The 13,524-nt window shown below is 38.8% G+C and overlaps 1 protein-coding gene across 1 annotated transcript in view; it reads right to left on the minus strand.

Moving 5' to 3' along the window:
* KCNH5 (potassium voltage-gated channel subfamily H member 5) overlaps window positions 1-13,524 on the minus strand; it is a 161,962-nt gene that overhangs the window by 105,352 nt on the left and 43,086 nt on the right. The window lies entirely within an intron of this gene.

The raw sequence follows: 13,524 nt of genomic DNA on the forward strand, positions 1-13,524 counted from the left end.
TTTGGCACAGTTCTTGTATGCTTTTCAAATCCTGTTGGAATGTGTTTCAGATCCCCAAATCCTTAATAAATTGAAGCTCTATATTTGCATTCAAGCTCTCATGATGACTAATACCACAGAGGGAAGTGGAATTTTCCCATTTTGATTTCTGCATTTTGCATTTACACAAGACAGAGATCAGAGTATCATCCTTATTTCCATCTAAATGTATATCTACTTATTTGCTTTAGGATTTATGACTGGGAGACACTCTGAGCAACCAACTTTTCCAATAAACTGGGAAGTCCCTTCCAATATTCCTGACACAATGGACTGTGGCCAATGGATGACTGAACAAAGGTCTAACACCACAGTAACAATATGTACATTAAAAAAAAAACCAAAAAAAAAGAGAGAACTTCAGGCTAATTTATAGTTATTCTGAAAATATTCAGTATATTTTACTGAGTTAACCTTGACTTTGAAAGCTTACAACTTTCAAAAGAGGGAGAAGACAGCACAGTAGCACCCAAACCTTTTTGCATCGGTCAAACAGAGACATATTAATTCTGTTTTTATTAAATTGTCACCATTCATTTCCAGGATTAAGGCTAGGGAAGGAGTTAAAAACCTGGAATTCAAACTTGAGGGGCCTTTTTTTACACACAGTAGTTTAAGTTTGTCCCAGTGACACAGCTTACACTGCAATTTTTACTGCCCAAACAACCCTTGAACAGAAGAGTTTACAGAGTGACCTCCATCCCCCACCCACACTTCATCTTCTCTAAGTTACATGGACAATTTAGCAGTTATACAAATAATACAAAAATACAGCATTTATTCCAAAGTCTGGGAGAAAATTTGTGCTTTTTTTTCCCTAAGCACAAGTAACAATCACATCTCTTACATAAAAAACAAAGAGAAATACTTCATTTTAGCTGACAATGAAATGTATTATTTCCAAAAAGCAATTCATTTAATTTAACAATTAAATGAATTTAATTGTTAAAAGTTTCACTGTAAATCTTAAAGCCTCTTCACTTTGACCCCTTAATTAAGGCCAAAAAAAAACAAGACATATTGAACATTGACATTTTATGTCTAATCTTCCAAAACAGAAAGACAATATTGGAAGCTTCAAAAGCCTCTTTCATAAAGCACTTTGTAGGAAATAACAACTAAACAAATGCTAAATGAATATGTGATATATCATGTATAGAGTATATAAATGTATGTGTATATATATATATATATATATATAAATCACATATGCATTAACTATTGCTGGGTCAAGCTGGCTGGTACCTTCATACTTATAAAATTGCCAACAATTAATGCACAATTGTTAATATGCTAAGCTCTTCCTCATTTCAGCAACATCTTTGACAGAAGTTATGTGAAAGACTTAACTGCCTTGAATCACGTTTGGGCAATTAAGAAATTCAGTTTCCTAAACTCAATTGATTGCAGGCTGCCTTTAATTTCATTTTTCTTTTAACCGTGTTTGTACTCCATAATGAATACTTTGGAAACCCTCCTACTCCAGGATGAGCATCTGCTCTGACAGAAGTAACTTCAGCACTCAAGGAACAGAGAGGTGATTAGAAATTGTGAATGGGGCATGTAATCCAGTTTGGATTTATTTATCCTGTGAATAAAGCACATGTTGGATGCTGGAGATCCAACCTTCTGGGAGGAGCATTTGTGACTCCATTGCCATTTCAACTGGGCCAACTGTCTGTAACAGCTGCTGGGCTGTGTTCTCTAATTGAGAATATCTCCTTATGTTATCAACCATCCAATCCAGCCCCTTGGGGTTTTGGCTAATGTATTTTATCACATCCCAATCAGATGAGGACACTCAGCTTGCTCATCATCAATCATCTCAGCTGCAGAAATCTTTCCACTGAAAAACCACCCACTCCAAAACTGCCCTTTTGGGTGTTAAGTTCGGAACCAAATTCCCATCTGGCACACATCATCCATTTAACTATTCCAAATGTGAGTCACAGGAGTCCTTCCCAGGGACTTCTAAGGCCACTGGATCAGGAGAGGACAAGAGTAGTGGCTCTGAACCAGCCATTTTTGTACCACCGTTTCAATTCAGGCTGTACAAAAGACATAGACTCTGTCAAATTTATCCAGAAAAATATTTTTGAGGGGTGGATGTTTAACTTTGGAATTAACTTAGACATTCATGATTAAACAAAGCCCAGATTGCTTGATACAAGCACCTTGCAAAGTCTGTGTTCTCAAATCCTCTTGATACACTAAGAAGGGAAATTAAATTTGATAGTGGAGTCACAACTGATAACAGCACTTAATCTGACATGCAGAGGGACCAACCCTTCCTTTTTAACTACCTGACTCTTGCCATTTCAGACCCTAGATGTTCCCACACTGTCAAACTGCTGCTCTCCAGAATGAAAGAAGTGTCTAAGCTGTGTGTCTGCATCCAGCTGAACTCTTCCAGACACAGCACTGAGACAGATGTTTCCCAAAATTGCCATGCACGGCGTGGGAACAGATCTCTGCACCTCCAGCAAGAACAGGGAGCAAAGTTCTCTTGCACTTAATGAATCCCTGATAAGCCAGGCAGCAGGAAGGATGAAGCTGATAAAGTTGTGTTATACAGAGGCCAAGAGCCAAACATGCAAGAGGATGAAGGGAACACTGTCACCAAAGGAAAAGGAAGGTTAACAGGGGCAGGAAATCATCTGAGTCCAAAATGACTCTACCTAAAACCTCCTAAACCAGGGAAAAGAGAGTGGAGTATTCTCTACACTGAAGCAGCAGCAGAATAGCAGAGCTGCATGTATGCAGAATCTGAAAAAGAATAGCTGGTTACTTGCTAATCTAATTAATCTTTTCTGAAGTTGGAAATTATTGCATAAATTATTTTTTAAAGTAAAATAAAAAACAAAAACAGCCATTAGTTTCCACCATCTAAATATACAAAATTCTGCTTAAACCTCAAAATTAAATCCCAGTATACTGGAATGGTAAATCATGCATATCTTTTTCTTTCTACTAGGGAACAATGTGTTTTTAACTCTAGGCACTTTTTCAATTAGATTTCACTCCATGATTATTTATTTATTTGTTGTTAGCTGTGGGTACACACACAATGACAACAACAAAAAGAAACGAAATATGCATTTTCAATGTGTTCTAAAACTGAAATACTCTGAGCTTTGAAAATGGGGATCAGTACTGCATCATTTAATAGAAAACACTGTCTCAGAAAAGGTCAGAGGAAAAAAACAACTTTTCACTTAATTTTAATGTTCAGCACACTGTGGCTTTGAAGAATTTATGGGGTGGCCAAGAACCAAAGCTATGAAATTTTGGTAGGTTGTGTTGCAAATGCAGTGAAAGGGGGATTGTACCATATATAGATGTTAAATTTAAGCTAGTATCTTTATGCTGGACACTACAACTACAGCAAAACTTCCATCAAAGTGATCAAATCCTCAGTGGATTTTGCAGCCAGGACTCTAAAGTGTGCAAGAGCAAAATGATTTTGTGTGGCCACAGCATGGACTGAGCTCCAAGCACCCTCTGGATCCCACAGAACGTTGCAAGCTGATGGCCAACCACCCTGTCCCTGTGAGCAGCCCATCCTTCCTCCCGGAGAGGAGGAGTGGGGCATGTCAGGGGAGTGATTCACCCCATCCACCTCTGCCAGATGGGGAGGGGATGAATCACCTCCCTCCCCTGCCACTAAGCACACAGGAGCTGAGGGCTATTGCTGGCACTGCTGCTGTGAGGAGAAATCAAACCCACCCCCAGAAACCCAGAAATCAAGCCCACCCCCAGAAACCCAGAAAGCTGGATCTGCACACAGCCCCATCTGTGCTGTGCACCAGAGAAACAGAAAATACAGAGCACTGCCTCCCAAGGTGAGACTGATCCTGCTCCAGAGGAGCTTGGGGAATAAATGCTATTAATAACAGGAGGCTGAGAGGCTCTGCAGATGCAGCAGCATGCTCATTTCTTCATTTAACAGCCAATTACTCCACATAATGTGATGCTACACTACCTACGGTTCTGGCAGGGCTTTGCACAAGTCCCCATTGGCTTGAGGAAGGAATTGAATCAGTTCATAAAAAAGTGAACAATCAGAAAGTAAAATGGACTGGGGTTCTTGCTCTCAAAAGGGCAAGAGCTGGTAAATCATAAATATTGTTCTGGAGATAGGAATAAGTGAAGACAGGTGGACTTTGAGAGGTAGAAGAGTCAGACACCTGGAACGTCCTTACATCAAAAAGTACAAAAAAAGTTGTAACTCAAATAAATGGAAAAACTTGTGAAGTTGAGCATCAGTTATAAATGAGTAAATAATCACCCAGAGGAAGAAAACACAGAGAACTGACAACATATAAGAAACAAAAAATTGATCAACAGAAAACTACACCTTAGAGAAGAAGTAGAGATAAAGTTAGAATTGCCAAATGCCAGGTTGAACATTTCCAAAGAATACTAAAACAAATATCCAAAGATCCTTCAAATTCAAAACTGGAAGAAGAAAAAACAACCAAAAAAACCCCAAAACAAACAAAAAAAAAATACCCAACTAAAACAACTAAAGTGATCAAGCTGCAATGAAGTAAAAATAATCCAGGCTTGGGCTAAAAATTAAATTTATCCTGAGCATTAGTTTCCAAAAATGATGTTGCTATTTCCCAGGAAATCCAATGCATCAAGAAGGAAATAAACAGATACATTACCTGAACAAATGTAAAGGGAAAGAGTAATTAGAAACTTTCAGATAAATCAAAATGCAATCGTGGAGCAGTAGGTTAGCTGAGCTCAGGCTAGCTGGGATCTATCCAAGGTTTCCTCATAGCTTTCTCTGATAACACAGCCCATTTTCTAAATATAAGAAATGCAGTATTTCAGTAACACAAGAGGTGAAATTCTTATGAAACACAGGGAAAACAGGAACCACCACTGGGATACCAGGGTGATTGAAGAACTTGTGGACAGGGTGAAAAAATGGAAATCCTAAAAGGGGAGTCTAGCAGAAGTTACAAGTGGTGATTACTAATGATTTTTCTGGCTTCTTAGTGACATAAACAGAAATAGTATATGATCACAGAACCTGCTAATGGCACACTGTCAGAAACAGAGAATAACCATGTGGGAATAAAGGAAAATATGATAAAGCTTGGCAATATAGAGTCCCAAGGCATCCATTACAGCACAAATTAACAAAAATGTCTACAACTACAAGGGTCTTTACCTGAAGATTACTGAGAAAACGAAATATTTGCGTATATGGGCTAATCCCACATACCCATCCCACATGACCCAGAGCAATCAGTGAGCTGCACTCAGGCACATCCAGCTCCAGGACAGGTCAGCTGAATGTTTCCACCATCAACAAGAAAAGCCAAACCCCAGTTGCAAAGTGAAGATGAATTCTCCACCTGGAGTAACCTGTAAAGCTCTGCCCTAAAGAGATGTATTTGAACTTCACTTCCTGCAGAGAGAGGCAGCTGGAACAGCCACCAAAATGCTCATAAAATTTCATAAATGAGTTGTCTAGACAAGATCAGTTTGCCTAAATTAAGGAAAGGAAAATAGGGGTGTTTATGCAGGGGAGGGATGACTCTTCTTTCTAAGCACATCGAGGAGACAAACATGAGGGAGGGAAAAGAAATATTTAACCAAGGAGGTTGGCACAGGGAGGAATGCACAGACTGCAAATTAAGAGAGATTTGTTGAGACATCATGAAGAAAGGTGGATTTTGACCAGTTTATAGGATGGGTGATACAATGAACCTGCTCACCAAAGCTGATGACTCAAGAGACTCAAAAGGACCCCATGAGTTTTACACCTTTTTTTTTTCTGCTTTTGCTTTTATCCTTTGAAAAATCTAAGTGAGGTAAATTCAGTCTCAAGGGGGGATATATTTCACCCCAGCCCAAACTAGACCACAGAGGAGTTTGCATCTGAGCTGTCACAGCAGTGTCACTACATTCAAGGGTGAGAAATGGAAGATTTAGGGCAGAATGACTCCTCAGACCTACTCTGGAGATGCATCTTACAACATGAGGAGCCCTGCCCCAAATTGCCTGTACCTCATTGTGAACAATGCCTGGCCCCATGTGGTGAATTCATCAGGTGAAACTCATGCTTAGCACATTTTGAAGTACAGTCCAAATACTTTCTTTAAAGATGCATGGGCAAAATTTTCATTACCTTTCTCTCACCAGAAGTAAAAAACAAAAACAAAAAATAACCCAAATAAATCACATAGCTCATTCTGTGAATTCTGTAATTAAAGTATTGAAGCAGTGAAAGAGGCAGGATTTTTGTAAACCTTGGGCAATCTCCACCAAACAGTTGTTCCACGATGTAAGAGGAAACAAAGTGCTTATAGACTTTGGGAATGACTGAAAGGGTGAGCCCTGCCAACACCAGCAGGTGAGCCTGCAGGCACACAACCAAAAACTTCTATTCTGTGCAGAGCAGGAGGAGTATCCTGGAGGAAGTAAAGGCTGTTTGAAATGCAACCAGCAAATCATTCCCAAAAGAAATTTTCGAGCTTAGCTACTTAAATAGAGCTTAGCTCCAAAATCCCTGGTTAGCTCCTTAATTCTGCTTTACTGGAGTTAATGTTAAAGTAAATCTTCTAACTTGTATCAGGAATCTTTATTTCTTGGTAAACAATTAATATAATAAAGCTGCAGAGCTATAGAGCTACATGTCAAAATGTGCAAATGACAAAAGCAAAACAAAACAAAAAACAGCAACATTTCTGATTTATCACCACTTTAAGAGCAGAATTTAGAGTTGTATTCAATTATGTAGATACACACAGGAGTAAAGGGCTTTCCTTCTGCACCAGCTATCTAGATCCCAGGTCCAGATATAAGCAGAGCCCAGTTAATACTTGACTGTGCACCACTGGAAGCAATGGGAGTAGTGACTTTAGTGAGCAAAAATTTCAGTCCTTACAGCAAAATGTAAGCAAGCAGGTTTCTTGGTGCATTTTCCAAAAGTACCCCTAAATTTATTGCTTGGGATTTATCTTCTGGTTTTTTACCAGGGGGATGAAGAAACTTTCCTTGTTTTTTCCTCCAACACAAATGTCAATAAGCTGTAACATTATAAATAAAATTCCAGTGAATTGTTTATGGCACAACCATACAGTGCAGCACATGTCAAACAGTAAATAACTGAGGTTTTAAAGACAAGGGTGATTGCAAAATATTTTTTCTAGATACAAGGGGGATGTGGCATCTTGAACTGCTTATTTGTTAGTGCATGAGTGTGCCCAAAAAAAGAGAAAAAAGACAGTATCATGAAATATTATAATGTTCACTCACGTAGAGAAGGTGGGCAGATGACAAAATAGGAATTTGTGCTACTCCCATCAGCATCACTTCAGTGAGCATCTGATCAGATGATTTCATTTCCTCATCTCCTTTGTAAGCCTTCCCTTTCCTTGTGAGCAATAGGGATCACACAGGATTCCAAGCTTCCCTTGAAAGTGCTCCACAAACAATTTCTTCTGCTGGACTCTGTATCAGCTTACTCAGCTCTGACTGAAAATTTGATTTGAATGGCTTGTACCCAACATCTGCTTCCCAGAAATATATACACCACATTGAAATAAAATATTTTAAAAATGGAATAATAAAAGACCACTGGGAGATCTAATTACAGTTCATGTGCCAGAACCCACATCAGAGAGGTGTATGAGGCTGTCAGGTCACCCACCACCCCCTGCCCTGGCTCTGCCTCAGCTCCTTCCTTTCACAAGTTGCCTCTCACATCATGGAGACTTCCAGGTGTTTCCACAGGGAAACCTGCAGACATATCCCAGACCTTGTACAGCATTAAAGTAGCTGGTTAATTAATTAAGAAAAAAAAAATTAAAGCTGATTAATTAACTGGTGGAAGAACTTTAATAAAACCTCAGAATAAAAGCCAAAGAGATGCAATTCTGCAAGTCCATGCAATGGGGTGACAGAGGTGACTAAGTGAAAGGGGTGAAAATGGTTGAAATTCTACAAAATATATACCTACAGTGGATACATTTATAACTTAATACCATACTCATGCCACTTTATTATTCTATTGTGGGTTTTCACACTCTACAACAGAATTACAGCATTCTCCACATTAAAATTTCTTCTGAATGCATAACAAGGGGGAAAATGCCAGGTCCCAGGGTTAGTGCTTCTGTCATTACTTGCTAGGAATTTCCATTGTAGTTTAACACTTGGTTGCAGCCAGGATTTAGTTCTGGGAATTATTTTCTCCAAGTCAGCCACCAAGACCTAAAATAGCTAGCTAGCCATAGACTGTACTTCAGAGCCAAAGTCACACTCTTGAAAGACACCAATTTATCTTCACCTTGCATACACCACTCAGCCTGGTGCCCAAAAATTCTCCTTCAAATATCTCCCACAATGGAAATGTTTGCAGTAAAGCACTGCAGGTGTGAACATGGCTACACCAGCTTAATCAGCTCTTGTTTGCTTTCAATTTACAGACATTGCAATTTTAGTTTCTATTAATTGCAGTGATACAAAGAAGTTCCTGACAGTGCTGAAATAGATCGATAATAGCAATTAAAAGAAAATTACAATTACAAGGAGTCCGTGCTTTATGTGCCCTGCATAGATCACTAAATTTTAAAGGCCACTGGGTCATGTAGTCTTACATTATTAAACAACAGGCACAGAATTTTGGTTTAGGTCATTTAAATTTCTCTGCTTTCATTTCCAGCCATTGCCTTGCAAAAATTAATTCCTGCAGAAAGGATGATCTTTTACACAACTCATCTGAAAACCATCTGGATCCCACCCTGACTTTGTGGATCCCTTTCTTCACAGTACGTGATCTGTTATTTCAGAACCATGTTTCTGGCACAGAGGAGATCTAGCTTCTAGATATTATTTCATGACAAACTCAGAAATTCATGAATCTCAGTTAAAATTCCCAGAAAAAAAATCATGTATTTCAAAATAATAAGAGGCTTTTTCAGCTGAATTTAACCCTTAATTTGTGGAAGAATTTTCCATTTGGCCAAAAGCTCATCCATCCATCTAGTTTGGGGAATATTTATTCAAAATACTTATTTGCTGAGGCTCAAATGCATGTGAAGACAAGATCCAAACACCTGCCCGACATCCTGGTGTCCTGGGATGCCAGTCAATATATTTGGTCCCAAAGGGAGATTTCAGCATGGTTTTACCATACCTGATCAGAATCCTTGGGTACCTGCAAATTTGCTGACAATTTCATCACAATATGAGGCTGATAAGTCTGACTTGTATGGAAAAAATGATTAGAAACAATTTTTTGGTAGCCCAGAGTGACAGAGGTTGGATATTTCTCTCTCTAATAGGCAGAACACATATAAAGGTTAAGTCTCAAGGTAACATAATTCTCCAGCTTCAAAAGCAGGGAGTCGTGATTTTATAAATTTTATAAACTGGGGCATATAGCAGTGGAAGAGTTGTTATATGCAGCTCATTACTCAGGGAAAAAAAATTAGAATCACTGCAAGCTTCAACATGGAACTTCAAGACAAAAATCCAATTTCCAGTCTCTACACACTTCACATCCTAATACATATAGGAACTTCATGGGACCAAAATCTTTGGATCCAAACATCATATTCCCCTTTAATCTAAAGTTTAGTGTCTTTTTTTTTTTTTTTTTTGCATAACGTTAAAGAAGACACAGGCAGACACTTTTAGACTAAATCTGAAGTTTCAGAGAACTCTTATACTAAAAAAACCAAAATTCATCCAAGTTTCAGAGACCCTGAGCACACAAACTCTATTCTGGTTTGTTCCTTGAAAAATGCTTAGATTCCCCACTATGCTGTCCCCTGTCTCACTTCTGTATAGGAAAGGTTTTCTGTAAGGTTTTGGTTTAGCCAGGATGTATTTCAGCGCAGGATATGCTGCCCAATTAGAAAAGATATGCATTTTTCTGATTTTCTGGGTCTGGGACTATCATCCTAGCAAGTTTCCTAAATCAAATGTCCCACTAAGGATTCTCCATTAGTTCATCTTTCTCCAGCCTATTTTACCTTGTTTTCTTGCCCTTTCAATACCACTTAGGCACTTAATTCCTCATCCATCACATCATCTTAGATGTCAACAAGGTGTTTCTCATTATGTTCCCTTTCCCTCTCCCTCTCACACATCCCAATCCCCCTGAACAGACTCCAACAGCCTGGCTCTGTAACTCCAGGCTGGAAACCAACACCTCTAATTCTGCCTCAATTCATCTTAATCCCCCCCAGCTCCCAATCTGTGTGTCATAATCCTCTCCTTCTACCAAGGCTCTACATGTACTCAGCAGCAAAATAACTTTGATTTGCAGTCATGCTTGCCTCAGGTGGGAACTCCAGCCTCCACCTAAAGTTGTCTATGAGGGAAATGACACAGATCCTACCCTGGATACATCTGAAGGACTAAAACCCTTGGCAAGAAAACACACATTTCCTTTTTTCAACCTTATTTTTTTAATCTTTCAATTTATCTCCTTAATTTTGGCATTATAATTAGCACTCTAGTGCTTAAGGCATCTCAGTTCACTTCAAGCACCGGTATCACATAGAGCAGTCTATGGATACAACAGAGAGACAAAATCCCAAACCTCCTTGGCCATATCCTTCTTCATGAGTGAGAGATCTGCCCACAGGGAGGAAAAGAAATCCCCTCCAATGGTGTTCTCCCTTCTCATCCAGCTCCTTAACAACTAGCAAAAAAGCATTTGATGCTTTATGTGAAACAAGGGTCAGATGTAGGAAAAACAAGGGAAATTTGGGAAGTCACCTATCACTCAGCTGGCTTTTAGGGCTGTTCACTCTGATTTGGGTCCATCCCTCATCACCACACCAAGAACTCAAAGAGCACCAGGACCTGCACCCAAGGTCTTTATTGCTAAGCTCATTTTCTGCAACTTTATCTGAAATGCCAAAATCATCAACTTTAAGACCTTTATCCAACATCCAGGGCCAAGACAGAGAGCTAAAACCTTTGCTAAAAGAACTCTCTCCTGCTTACCTTAAGAAGGAAACATCCTTTTTCTAACAAGAAACATTGGTTTTATTCATTATTTATTCATTATTATTATTTATTATTATTATTTTATTTAATAATAAATATTATTATAATATTTATTCATTATTTATTTGGGAGAGAGTATCTCTCCCAAATTAAGATTATGGATTTCTGAATTCTTTACCTATGAACAGTGTTTGAACACCGTGCTGCTGGGGGGGGGCAAAAAGTTAAATTCCAGGCAAGAAGCACCAGTTAAAATAAATGTTAAAAACCAAATGATGATAAAGAGAATTAATAACTGCAACCACCCAGAACACACCAACCAGCTCAAAATACTTAAATGTCACAAATGAAGATATATCACAAAAAATAACAAGATCTCCCCTGAAGGACAGGGAAAAGAGAAAATGTAGACCCAGGGAAGAAAGGCTGACTGTTTACATACCTGTTTTCAAAATCAATTCTTCAATTCTTTTCAGACACTAGGGAAAGCTGGAGTTGGAGGGGAGGGAAATCAAGTAAATATAAACCTGCTGGAGGCTCCAGAGCCATAACACAGTGCTTCATGACAAGGGAATCTTACTGTTGTCTCCTTTATTAAAAAGGAGTTAATGTTTCATTTGTTTGAAAGCAAATGACAGCTGCTCTAGGATCACTGGAGTTCATGATACCTTGCTATGGTTATTACATTTTGATTAAAGTTTGTCACTTTAGGTGTGTCTCAATTATAATGCTCTGTCAAGATTCTCTTCCCTGTCACAAATATTGTAGATGGTTTATTTCCCATGTTTATGTTAGAGAAAGAGGTTAACCTCATCCTTTAAATTTGTCCTGCTTGGGCACAGAAATTTTCTGTTTGTTTTACATATTAAAGCTCAAAAATCTGGAGATAATGCTGCATTTTTTATAAAAATCAGGTTCCTCTGAGTCTGAAACTGGTTACCTTTAAAAGATGTATTACATCTACAGCCTTGCTAATATCACCTTCTTACACAGCCTGACTGTACAACCTGGTTTCAGATGGGCAGCCCTCATAGGATCTTGAATTTAAGCTGCAAGTATTATCACTTCTGTCATATTTGCTATAAATAAAATGGAACAATGTCAAAAGATGCTACTCAGCACGCAGAGGCAGGGATGGAATTTTAAAGGAGCTCTACAAAATTTGCAGTAAAACCTGCATTAAAAAAAAAAAAAAAAGAATGTAGGTTTTGGATAGTGAGGATATATAAGTGCAGAATTGAGAATTAAAAAACAAACAAACAAACAACCCCACTAAACGGTGTTCTAAGAAAAAACTGCTAAAATGTTCAAAACTGAACAGAGGCTTTTTCATCTGTTTATGGCCCTGAAGATAAAATGCTCTAGAGAAAAATTAAAACAAGTCCTAAAGCCATTACAGTTCCATTTTAATAATGAATTTCTGTACACTGACTCGCGCATGCATTATTTGTTGTAGTTATTGCTTGTTTTCTGTATTAGCTTAGGCTGCAAGCTCAACTGCATAAATGTTAACACTCTTACAGTTAAAAAGCTTTCATTCAGCATCCATCTATGATATTTATGTTCTCTCTCCTCAAACAGTTTCTCAAATTTTAGCCGTAGTTGAATAATTGTACAAAAAAAATGGAAATAAATCTCTCTCTCAATCAAACATTTAAAATGGCATTTAAAAAATTACAGCCTGGTTCTAAAGGTAGTCCTAGGGCAGGATTTTAAAAAATGCTTATTCAGAGCCATTCCCTGCTTTCATATAAGTGACAAATTTGTCACCAGCTTCAGCCAGAGCAATAACAGAACCGTAATCAAGGCCTGCAGTGGGTCAGAGCTGCCCAAAGACCGAGCTGAAAAGGGAGGCTGTGACAGGGGACATCCCAACTGGCCCAGCCCATTGACAGGATTTGCACCAATGCTTTTGGATGACACTCAAGCCATTCTAAAAGCCCCATCTCTAAAATAAACATCCACACATGGTAGTGGAACCCTAAGACACCTCTCCACCAACACAGGAGCATCTTGCCGGTAAATCCCAGCAGCTCAAGGCCAACCCCCTATATTTGCACAGAACTTGAGCTGCCTCACTGGGTGACGCCTCAGGTTTTGGCTTTTCTATTTTTCAGATTCTGTGCTGCTTTTGTGTGTAGTTCTGAGATATATTAAGGGATGGTGAGCTCTCTTCACAAAATAGGGAGACAAAACAATTCCTTCTCTAGCTGGGGACCAAGGACAAATTATCCAACTCTCAGGCCCAAAAGCATAAACAACATTGGACTGAAGAGAGAAAAACAAGAAGGATGGGAATTCATGAGCTGGAGCTATAACTGGACAATTAACTCCAACATGCAAATGAACCAGAACTTATAAAAGTGTGAGACCTCCTGACTGATTGCACATTCTGTGACCATTTTGGTTCATCTTGGGTGTAGCCCTGGTTGGGCTCTTGTGCTGCCCAAGCTGGATCCATTGAGCCCTTTTAATAAATCCCTACTTTAACTGCATCTA

This window comes from Zonotrichia leucophrys, chromosome 5 (genome assembly GCF_028769735.1).
Source record: "Zonotrichia leucophrys gambelii isolate GWCS_2022_RI chromosome 5, RI_Zleu_2.0, whole genome shotgun sequence".
In the NCBI taxonomy this organism is placed as follows: Eukaryota; Metazoa; Chordata; class Aves; order Passeriformes; family Passerellidae; genus Zonotrichia; species Zonotrichia leucophrys.